Source organism: Candoia aspera, chromosome 5 (assembly GCF_035149785.1).
Source record: "Candoia aspera isolate rCanAsp1 chromosome 5, rCanAsp1.hap2, whole genome shotgun sequence".
In the NCBI taxonomy this organism is placed as follows: Eukaryota; Metazoa; Chordata; class Lepidosauria; order Squamata; family Boidae; genus Candoia; species Candoia aspera.
In genome coordinates, this window is record NC_086157.1 from 53924920 (window position 1) to 53937088 (window position 12169).

A 12169-nucleotide genomic window follows, 5' to 3' on the forward strand; every position below is an offset into this window, starting at 1 on the left:
GCTTCTATGTATTTATATACCATCCTTCTATGTAAAACAATTTTAAGGGTGGCTTACAAAAGTGAAAGTTACATACAATTACATAGGGATCCATTTTTAAAACAAGCCTCATTACATTCTCAATATAACAACTGAAGAGAAATGTGGGACATGACTTTTTTTCCCGAATATTCGTCCGTATGACAGCTTTTAAAAGCTGCACTTCCTGTTGTTAAGCTTCAGTACTGCTATTCATCATATGACTTCTCCAACTTAGTACATCATCAGAATGTTACATATAAGAAATATAAATTAAGGTATCATTAGGTCATCATTAGAAAACATCTTACTGCAGAAAGCCAACATCTTATCAGGCAATTTCTCAATTCTATATAGCCTATATTGTTTCTGAAAATACCTAGCTATTAAGAACCTTAATTTCATGATTTTATTATCACATAATGACATAAAACAGGTTTTACAGTATAACTAAAATGAACTATCAAACTTACTTTCTCCAACTCCAAGAAAACATTTCTGCTCTACTGGCCAGTTTGTTTCAAGGTAGTAAGTAGAGGAAAACTCAGCAACAAACAGTGCAACAACATGATCTTAAGTGCCTGGAAAGAGCATATTTCCTTAATTAAGCAAACTTCACAAAAAAATCTGTGTGGGGTTTTCTGCTGCTTTGTGATATATTACATTCAAGTAGCCTGGCCAAACATGTTGAACATAGATCATTTTATTTGATAATGATTGATAATTCCAAGATTTTATTTTGAGGGCAATTAATTTGCAGCTCATATTCATTTTTCTACACTTATATCATCATAACACATAATTATAAGAACAAAGGTTAAAACCATCATTTTATCCAGGACAGACTTGTGCCATTTTGTCATGTTCCCCATTGCAAGGCATCCATGCATCACAACAGGGAACATGCCTTTCAGGAAGGAGGAAGGGATAGCCCTAATCCTTTAAGCACTCAACCACCAAAAGCAATCAAGAGACAAAGGAGGCACACCTTTGCCAGAACCAGAAGGGCCATCAAACAGATCGGCGGAACTTCCACACATTACCCCGGGGCACGCACCTGCAACGGATAAGGAAGAAGAGACAGAAGAAACCAGCGGTTATCACCGTAATCACCCATCAGCAGACCGGTATCGCTTCCAGATCGCCCATCAGGGATCCGGATCCAACTCGTGGGACAATAGGGGGTGGAGGGAGACAAGGTCCACCACGCGAGTATAAACGGGGTACCCCACTGCCACGCCCACATTCCCGGCTTTTTGGCACGTATGCACTCTGTATTCAATAAACCGAAATCCTTAGCCCGTCTAGGTGAGTCCGTGCCTTATTGGGTAACGAGGCAACCGTTACACATTTCTACAGCTTTCTTAGGCACAGGAGACTAGTTATGATTAATTAGTTTGATGACCTACAAAAGAATATTTCTCTCCATATAAATTTGTGTTGCTTTGTAGAGCCAAGGACAACAGCTGAAAATGCACCACATTTTACTTTCTTCATCCATACCCTAAGTTTAATGAAGAGTTAATTGAATATGAAATGTATTGGAGGAAAAAAATATTTAAGAAAATATTCAAATGCATTACATATCAACTGCAAATATTTTTCCTACAGAATATGATTATGGTAAATAAAAACGGCTCTCATTCTTCTTGGTAAGGAAAAGAAGCAAGGCAGATGGCCAAGCTATACTCTGTTTTGCTGGTTTCTTTTAAAAGCACCATTCCTCTGCCCCTTCCTCAACATTAATGCCTTTTACTTTCTGCTACTTTGTGATATATTATGTGCAAGTAGCCTGGCCAAACATGCTGAGCATAGATCATTCTATTTGATAATGATTGATAATTTATTCACAGTGTCGTGTGCTTGCTTCTGTACAAAAGCTACTCTGCCCTTCCAACTGAGCAGATTTGAAGGGTCTTTTTTAAGAATTATTTTTTAGCCTGAATAAATCATATAAGCAAAGAATTTTCTTCTAGACAATGACTCTGATTCTCGCATGGAACAATTAAATCCCCCAGCCTTCTTTCCCATCATTCCTCTTCTCCTGTCCTGAGGTTTCTGCAAATGGGAAAATTCCATTTGCAGATAGTGTGTCATTGCAGAAACTACTGGATTTTCCTTCGACCTTAATCACTGACCAATTGCTGAGCGCTGTTAACTTAAATAGCTTTGCTCATCTATTGGCAAGAAGAAAATACTCTGGCTGAATTATTCTGATACTGCTATTAGCAAGATACTGTGTACACCTTCATACTGTGGTCTGTAAGTGTAACAGACTCCAGGACAGAGGTACCCGCACCCCCATGCCTTAATATTATTAATAGCCAAATAATCCACTCAATTTTTCCATTTCTGAGTATCTCATATACCTCCTAGTTGATGAGAAATGGATGACAGTAAGTTGGCTTGCAAAGTAGTATGTAGATTTAAAGATTCTAACTTACATCAAATAATATGCACATGGTAGGGGTAAAAGTGGGTTTGAGAAAATGTGTTAAAACTAACCAGTACTGTCTTTACAGTTAACAAAGAATGCTGCATGTGGCATAGATTTCACTAAGCTTAGTATGTATTATTCTGTGCTGCTCCCAATAAAATGTTATGTGAAAGCCTTGATCAACCAAAGCCATATGAACAGCAGAGATCAACATCTATGGGCATATCTGATGATGACCAAGGCATATAGGTGATGGTCACTAATAATGTAAGAGTACCAAGGAGAAAGAACATGAATTGCAAGTGAAGTTGTAAGCTAACTATAAACCAAAAGGTTAAAATGTATCTCAAAAAATCCGAATTGGTGAATTGGAGCTGTGGATATGTATGAAAATAGGAATTAATAGGGTGCTTATAATTGCAGGTTATGTTCCAGTGAATGGTGATAATGAAAGAAGAGATGAGTTGGGCAAAAAAATTACAACATTCTGAATGAATGTGATCTGGGGAGAATAGATGGAATGAGATGAGAAAATGATTACTGAGAAGCATAGAGAATCCTAACAGCTGTTACCATGTACAAAGCCAGTTTAGAATACTTTGTGGGAATATAAAGTTCAGTAACATTTATTTAAAAAAAACAGGTTGAAAAGAAAGATCAAACTTTAAATGTGTTTTATTCTATTGTAAATAATTTTCCAGAAGTGTTGGGCTTTAATCAGTATAATTAAATAATAATCACCATACTATAACCAGGGTACCTCAAACAACTCAGAACACCAAAAGACATATCAGGCTCCAATAATGTCCTAGATAAATTATAGACCCATTCTACTGAAAAGCACTTTGCACTCTTTAATATATACAGCAAATACCCTGCCATATAGTCAATGTTGCTTCATTTTCTCCTCTTTCATTCCTGATTGTACAATCTCTTTTCCTAATATTGGAGTACAGTAAACATAAAAATGAGATTGGCAAAAAAGAGATTCCTCCATTTCTGTCTCATTCCACATGCTTAAACAAAGGTATTGTGTGTGGACAGGATGGTATGCTAACAATTTTGGTTTACTATAACCAGGGTACCTCAAACAACTCAGAACACCAAAAGACATATCAGGCTCCAATAATGTCCTAGATAAATTATAGACCCATTCTACTGAAAAGCACTTTGCACTCTTTAATATATACAGCAAATACCCTGCCATATAGTCAATGTTGCTTCATTTTCTCCTCTTTCATTCCTGATTGTACAATCTCTTTTCCTAATATTGGAGTACAGTAAACATAAAAATGAGATTGGCAAAAAAGAGATTCCTCCATTTCTGTCTCATTCCACATGCTTAAACAAAGGTATTGTGTGTGGACAGGATGGTATGCTAACAATTTTGGTTTACTGGAGTAAAATCTAGGTGGTTAAGTCCTATTTGCTCTAGAGCAGTACTTCCAGTACAGGAAGGACTTGGACAAATCCATTTTTATGATGCTGTCTCAAGCATGCGAAACAAACTCTGAATATGTTTTGTCCCCTGTAGTCATGCTTTGTTTAGTGTGTGTGGTTTTCCTTCTGGGAAAACTGGAAAGGAGAAGGTATAAGCAAGCCTCCTCTGGGATTCACAAAGGTTGCTGTGGATGGTGACATATAGTGTAACAAGCAGCCATGTCCAGATCTGAAGGAGGCTTTAGAGCAGGCTGGCTAGGGAATTATGGGAGTTGAAGTCCACACATCTTAAAGTCGCCCAGTTTGAGAAACACTGCTTTAGAGCCTGGTTTAACCACTCTGCACTATTCAGAAATGACAATTGGTGATATGCAATCAACAAGAGTTATGTAGCAAGGGCCGGAAAATAAGGGTCTCCCACTTAAACATTTCCCCACCTTTCTCCCTTGAACATCTCACCTAAATCTAGTTCATATCAACAATACAATGAAGATAAAGATGTTACTGTACAATCTTGCCACTTGCAGTATCGTTTCCAGTGACAACACATTCAAGGTTGCAGAAGCAACCTTCATATAACCTGCATTATCAGATTATATTTTACTAATTTTGGGACAGGAACGAAATTATAATAATTTTGAATACCAACCAGCAATTTATAATATCTATGAGTCATTTATAATCTTCTGGGGTTGGTAAATTGATGCCACTTACACCTTGAGCTGGTAGCATGGGCTTACAAGCATTAATGTATCTAGGGAGGCCCCATTATTTCCACTGAGCTGTTCCTCCCATCTCTAAATCTATGGGCAGTTTAAAAAAACTTTGAAGATCCCAAGAGGAACTGGGCTCAGGGTTCCCAGGAAAATGGTTGCCATGTAGGATGAGGTATAACTTTTGCTTACTTTGCCAATGACTACGATGAAGCATTTTTCTTCTCAAAATATTCAGTCAATGAGCAGCTTCTGTTCTGGAGCAGAATAAATGGGGCCAGCATGGAGTACACAACAACTCTGGCACTTTTGGTAACACATGATCTGGGTAGCTTCGTGGTCCATTGCCCGACAAAGCTCTTAAGGAAAGTTAAGCATTACGGCAAATGGGGTTTTCCAAAAATATATGTGTGAGTAGACAGACACAGTCAGTGCAAACAAAAAATAGATAATAAGGAACAGCTGACCTATTTTCCTTTCTCCTTGTAATAAACAGCATTAATAATAAACTTACTGCAGGAGTCCAAATTCAAGTAGATGGCTGCCTAACTGCACTTGAACAGAGACTTTATATAGATACCATGTATCTGGTATGTTACCCAAATCATGTGATGGATTCCAAGATAATTCCTCTATATGATGGAATTTATTTTTTTAATCAAATTTTTAAGGCTTTCTGATTTCATAATGACTCTGAGCAGCAAACATTATTAAAAACAGTTTGGATGAACACAAAACAGAATATAGCAATGAACGTCCAGAAAGGGCATGAACCATTCCCACAAGGGGTGTGCCACCCACCTTAAACCAAGGCCCGGGGAAAGAACTAGGTTTGAAGGGCCTGTTTAAATTAGTTCAGACTTCAGGGAGGATGATGTTCCACAAGGCAGGTGCTACACTGCAACAGAGAAGGCTCACTTCCTGGATACGTCAGATTACGCTACTTAATCAGTAGAATCCAAATCACACCAGCATTGTCAAAGAGAGCAGGCAGACACTACAGGAAACAGACAGTCCTTCAGTTAGGCAGGCCTTATGCCATGAAGGACTTCGTTGGTGATAACCAGCACCTTGAATTGTACCCAGAAGACTAATAACCAGTGCAGTTCACAGAGCAAAGGTGTTCCATGAGCATATTGGGGAATGCCCGTAACTGCCCATACCACCAAACATACAGAGAAAATATGTGTTTTTATTTTATTTTCCATATTGAATGTTCCACATCTGCAATAGCTAATAATAACAATACAAAATTAGATCTTTTCTCACTGCTGAGCTAAAGCATCTACAGTACCTTCCTTGAGTGGGCAGGATAGTATTCTGATGTCCCTATTTCTGGGCTAAGTCTTCAGCCACAGCATACTGCAGGTGTAGAGTTCTGTTTTCATGTTTGCAAGGCATGTTAAGTAAACAGAATTCCTTTCCTTTATCACAGCAGACACTGCTCATATTAATGCTATTTGTAACTCTGGTTTGGTGAGCTTGGAGCAAGACTCCAAGCACACACAGGCACACACTTTTTGGCAGAGTTGCAAACGGGCAAGCAGGATCAAATCAATCCTCAGAGTTCTTGCCCAGTCACTTTTCAGCCTATTATTAATGGGGAAGAAGAACATTTGCACAGACTAAATGAATTGCTAATGATTTATGGAGGTGCAAAAGAAGCTAGCTCTTTGGCACTGCAGAGTTCTGAGAGATTGTGAAACTGCACGATCTTCATCCATGCATGGGTCTGCTGTTCCACAAATTCATTCAACCAGCAGGAGCATCTACCTCTCTCTCCCTCCATCTCTCTCTCTCTCTTTCTCTCTCTCTCTTGCTTTGGCTAAGAGCAGCTGAAACAGGCTTCATTGTTTTTGTGTCTCCTTCCTCTAAAGCCGTGTTTCTCAACCTTGGCTATTTTAAGATGTGTGGACTTCAACTCCCAGAATTCCCCAGCCAGCCCAGAATTCCCCCGCCAGCAAACACTGCTCTAAGGTCTAACAAAAGTGGACCAATAAGATTGCTGAAGAACATGGCAAAATAAAGGATATGTCTTGCCCTTATTTTAAAAGGTTTATAAGCCTGCAAAAATAAAAAGCAATTTGCTTTGCATAAAACCAAAAGTGAGGCATCTTTCTGGCCCATTTTACCTAGGAAAGTAGATAGACTAGTGGAGAGGCTCAGCCAATAAACTCATTTAATGAATGAACTGATACAATGGAAGAAGGCTCAAGAAATTCATGGTCCCAGATCAGAAAGAGTGGTGTGATAGTTTCAGCACACAAAAAAGATGAATTGCCATGTGGTCCCTATGAACATTGAATGTGCGGTGTAAGCAGACGAAAGGATTTTTTCCTCTTGTGCAAATTGCGTAATTCAATACCACATGATATAATAATAGCCACTACCTTTGAGAACTGTAAAAGGAAAAGAAAGGTATTCATGGAGGATAAATTTATCAGTAGCTACCAATCATAACCATTATTATTCTTTCTAGTATTAAAGAGAGTTTACACTTAAGTGCTAGTTGCTGGAAAATGTGAAAAGAGGGCAAGAATTAAAACATTAAGATCAGGGGTTGTCCAATGAAACTATCTGAAAGGCTTAGAACAGACAAAAGAAAATACTTCCTCATGCAACATGGAATTAAGGTGATTAATGGATATTAATTATTAATGAATGTGCTTAATGTCCTTTTAGCTCCAACCCTGCTGACCTTCAGGAAAGCATTAAAAACTTGGCTTTTCTAGCAGGTCTGGATTGAGGCAATTTATGAACCATTTGAATAGTCACTGAATGTGTATTCCCCAGCACACTGTTATAATTTGCATTTTGTCTTGGATTGTTTTGTAATTTAATATTTTTAACCATTAAACAACCTTGCCATAAATTGTTTTTGGGACAGTCCTATAAATTGAAGCATAAACAAATAAATAATCAATTCATATCTGTCTATGGAATTCATTACCACAAGATGTGGTATGGGCCATTAACTTAGATGGCTTTAAAAGAGGATTTGATAAACTAATGGAGGGCAGGTCTATTAAGGGCTTGAAAACTAAATGTTAACCCTGGGCTGGGAGCAGAATAACCCCAAAATACCAGTTGCAGAAGAGCAGAAGTGGGAGAAGAAGCATCTGCTTTGCCACAATGAGAAACACAATAACAAACTAGGATGAGCCTTAACCTTCAGCAAAGGATCGTTACCTTGTCATGGTGCTGGAGCTTGAGCACCTCAGTGATGCCATGAGCTAAACCGTGAAGGGCCACCCAAGACAGGAAGGTCATGACAGCGAGGTCAGACTAAATGCGATCCCTGGGGAAGGTAATGGCAACCCATTCCAGTATTCTTGCCATGAAAACTAAATGGATCAGTACAACCAGAGATATGTCAGTATACCATCGGAAGATGAGGCAATAAAGCCAGACTGCTCACTTGAGGGAATGATATTAAAGGCAAAACTGAAATACTTTGGCCACATAATGAGAAGACAGGACACCCAGGAGAAGATGCTGATGCTAGGGAGAGTGGAGGGCAAAAGGAAGAGGGGCCGACCAAGGGCAAGGTGGATGGATGATATTCTAGAGGTGACAGACTCGTCCCTGGGGGAGGTGGGGGTGTCGACGACCGAAAGGAAGCTCTGGCCTGGGTTGGTCCATGAAGTCACGAAGAGTCAGAAGCAACTGAATGAATAAACAACAAAATGAGCCTTAACCTGATTCAGCAGAGCTACTGTTATATCTTTATATTCTGTGTTTGCCTTCTTACTGATATCAGCTGGACACTGCTGAAACAGGATACCAACTATATAGACGTTGGTATAGATATAGATAGTTTGAACTCATCTGACAAGCTTTATCTATAATTGAAATTTGTCTGTCTAAAACTTGTCATTCAGCTTCATACAACAACCACATCTTCTGTGATATGATGGGTTTGCAGGGAGGGAGAATTTCTATCCATGTTCTTAGTATATTCATAGCTGTATAAAACTCAGTAATGTCTCCCTTTACATCCCCCACCACCACTTATGCTAGTCCATTGAAGATTTCATAGAGAAATTTAAATAGGTTTAATGTGATAATTTATAAGGATATCTCCAATATAAACACTAAAGTTATAATGCTATGCATGTGCACGTATCAAACATAACAATATTCATTTCCATGCAAACTTAGATGACAAATTAGTAGACCTGCATCTTGGCCCTACAGCTTACATAGCATATTGATTAATTGATTTTTGCCAAGGGTTTAAAGAGAAACAGTTGTCTACTTTCTAATGGGTAAATCTGTCAAAGATCTTGCAGGAACTAGATTCAGCCTTAAATGATAATCTTTTGTTCCAAAGTTCCAAAAATTCATAGAGTTGGAAGGAAACATTTAGGTTATTGAGGGCAACCCCTTGCTCAGTTTAGTGCTTTCAAATCAGGTCTGAGAGCCAGTTTGGTGTTGTGATTAAGGCACCAGGCTAGAAACTAGGAGATTGTGAATCCTAGTCCTGCCTTAGGCATGAAGCCTGCTGGGTAACCTTGGGCCAGTCACTATCTCTCACACTAGGAAGCAGGCAATGGCAAACCATTCCCAAAAATCTTGCCAAGAAAACTGCAGCAACTTGTCCAGGCAGTCACCAGGAGTCAAAAATAACTTGAAGGCACACACAAAAAAAAAAAAAATCAGGCCCAATTCCAGGCAACTCTATGGACAAAGTTCCTTCATCGTGGCCTGTACCTGGTAACAATCCACAGCTTTTCCAGTGGTATCCTGTGATATCATTCCATCCAATGTATCCAATGGTTCCCTTTTGTCTATTTAACTTAATTTTGCTAAGCATAGCATTTTGTTCTGATCCATTGTCCACTTGTATCATATGCCCAAAATATGTGAATTTCTGCTAGCTAACAGTTGCCTCCAGGGAGCAGTCAGTCTTTATTTCCTCCAGAAACCATGAATTAGTTCTGCTTTCAGTCCATTGTATTCTTAATTCTTCATTTAAATCCATAATCTGAAAGCACCTATCTTTTTTCTCTCATTCTTCCTCAATGTCCAGCTTTTCTAGCAGTATCCTACCATTTCTGTCAGCATTGCTCCTGGAGTTATTGGAACTATTAAGCTCTCAAGTAGATCGAGGTGGTACAGACATCCAAACAAAAGACTCCCTGCTTGGATATCTTCAATGAAGAGATTCTACCACCTATCTGGGTAACTGGTTCCATTATTAAACTTCTCCAGCTGTTGGAAAAGTTTTTTCCCCTAAAATTCTATTTAATCTGCCTTCCTGTAACTCAAATCTGTTATTATGAGTCCTGCACTTTGGAGCAAAAGAGAAGAGCTCTTGACCTTCTTCTGGGTCACACCTTTTTTGATATTTGAAGAGTACTGTTGTACCCCCTTCAGTCATTTTTCTTTCTTCAATCTTTCTTCATAGGGCATAGTTTATAGTCTGGTGGTCATCCTTGCTGCCTTTCTATGAACCTATGAATTTTTGTTTGAAACTTTATTAAAGTGTGACACCCAGCATTGGACACAGTACCCAGGATGGGGTCTGATGAATGCTGGACAAAGTGGAAGGATTAGTTTCTAATATTTTCTATTGATGCAGCCTAAAATTGTATTTATCTGACTTATATTCAGTTGCAGTCAAATACTATTTCAAGATCTTTTTCATAAGTACTGTTATATTTTTTAAAGAATTTTATTAAGTTTCAGAAAAAGATAAAAAATACAGAAAAACTAAAAAACTAACCAAAAAAAAGAACTAAAAAGTGTAAAAAACAAGAGAAAAAATTTAAAATAGATTACAAAAAGAAGTAACTTCCAACTTTAAACATCAAGAATATATAACAATTTTCCATAATCAATCCCTTACTCTGTATTAAACCAAAACCACGTTATTTCTATAAATCAACCCCTTAGCACATTATAGAAATCACTAAATAGCATTGCTTCCTCCCGTTATATTAAAAGAAAATAAAAAGTATAAATCCTAATCAACTTCCCCCCCAGAAAAACAATCACTTAATTATTCCCTTCTTACTACTATTCTATACATTCCTGTCTACTATAATAAAGATCAAAAATAAAAATATATATATAAATTGTCTGCCATTATAATTAATAATACAACAAACATGAATTAATTTTTTTTTAAAAAAAACCTCAATAATCTTAATCCAAATCATTAACAATAATAAATCTTCCAAAGCCAAAAGACCATACAGATAAATATTTTTAGCCCTTTAACCCACTTCAAAATAGACCAAAGCATTTACATATCCCCATAATAAACACAGAGCTACTTTCTTTAAGAAATCAAACAGCCCATCTGCTCCTTTCACAAACACAGACTTTTCCTCAAAAAAATCTCCCATATATAATAACCCCTTCTTTTCCATAACATTCCATCAGAAGATCAAAGTCACTCATGTCTTGCAACTCAATTTCTCCCTTAAACTTCTTCAATTCAGCACTGTCAATTTCATCTGGCATTTCAACAGAAGCCCCAATCTCAATCTTAGAAGAAACATTTCCATCACTGTTAAATTCTTCCATTTCATCCCCAAGATCCCCAACCAGATGGCACATTTTAGACCCCATATTTTCCACAATGCTCTGAATGTCTTGCATAGTAACTTGGCAGGAATCAGAAAAAAATCTGCTTAATATCTTGCTTAATATCTCAATGGAAGTCAGAGAAAGCCTGATTGAGATCCTCCATGTCTCACACAGTAAATTATGGTGCCCCCCAGGTACTTAACCGGCAGAAGTAAAAGGTAATGGAAAGTCTCTGAACTGAGTTTACAAACTGAAGGCAAGATAACAGACAGTTCCCAGAGAAAGTAGCAGCAGTAAAGTAAAAGTTCAGAACAGCAGATTCAACATGTATGAAAATGGTAAAATCTTCAAAATTAGCACAAAAATAATGACAGGGAGATGATAATATATTCTCAACCTTCCTTAGTATTGGATGGGAAGCAAAATCCAAAGCTTAAAAAAAGAATTAAGAAAAAAATTTAGTCACAAAAATAATGATAAGCACCAAGAGTCTCTTTAGGCTAAGATGTTCTGAAAATTGTGTTTGTTTAAATTTTCACTGAAGGCTGCAAGCGCTCATTCGTCCATCTTTCTCCAACTCTTCTCACATATTGTTGACGATTGGACCAAAAAATTTCAAACTTGGATTCATCACTCCATAATACTCTTTTCCACTGATCCACATTCCAATCGTTGTGAGCTTTAGCATATCTTAGCCTTTTCACCCTGTTCCCCTTCTGCAAAAGTGGGTGTGTGTGTGTTTCTGATTTTTTTCTGTTTTTGAATACTGCATACAAATTTCCTGTATTTTCTGGTTGTATTCTAATAAAGAGACTGAGGCTGCAATCCTATCCACACTTACCTGGGAGTAAGCCCCATTGATAGTGGTGTTTGAAAATGGTGTTATTTACCTTACTCAGAAGTAAGCCCATTGTATTCAGCAGGAAGTAGATGTAATCCTATCCTACTCATTGGAAACAAACACCTCTACCCATTGAGTATAATGGGACTTACTTCTGAGTAGGCATGCATAGGATTGGGCTCT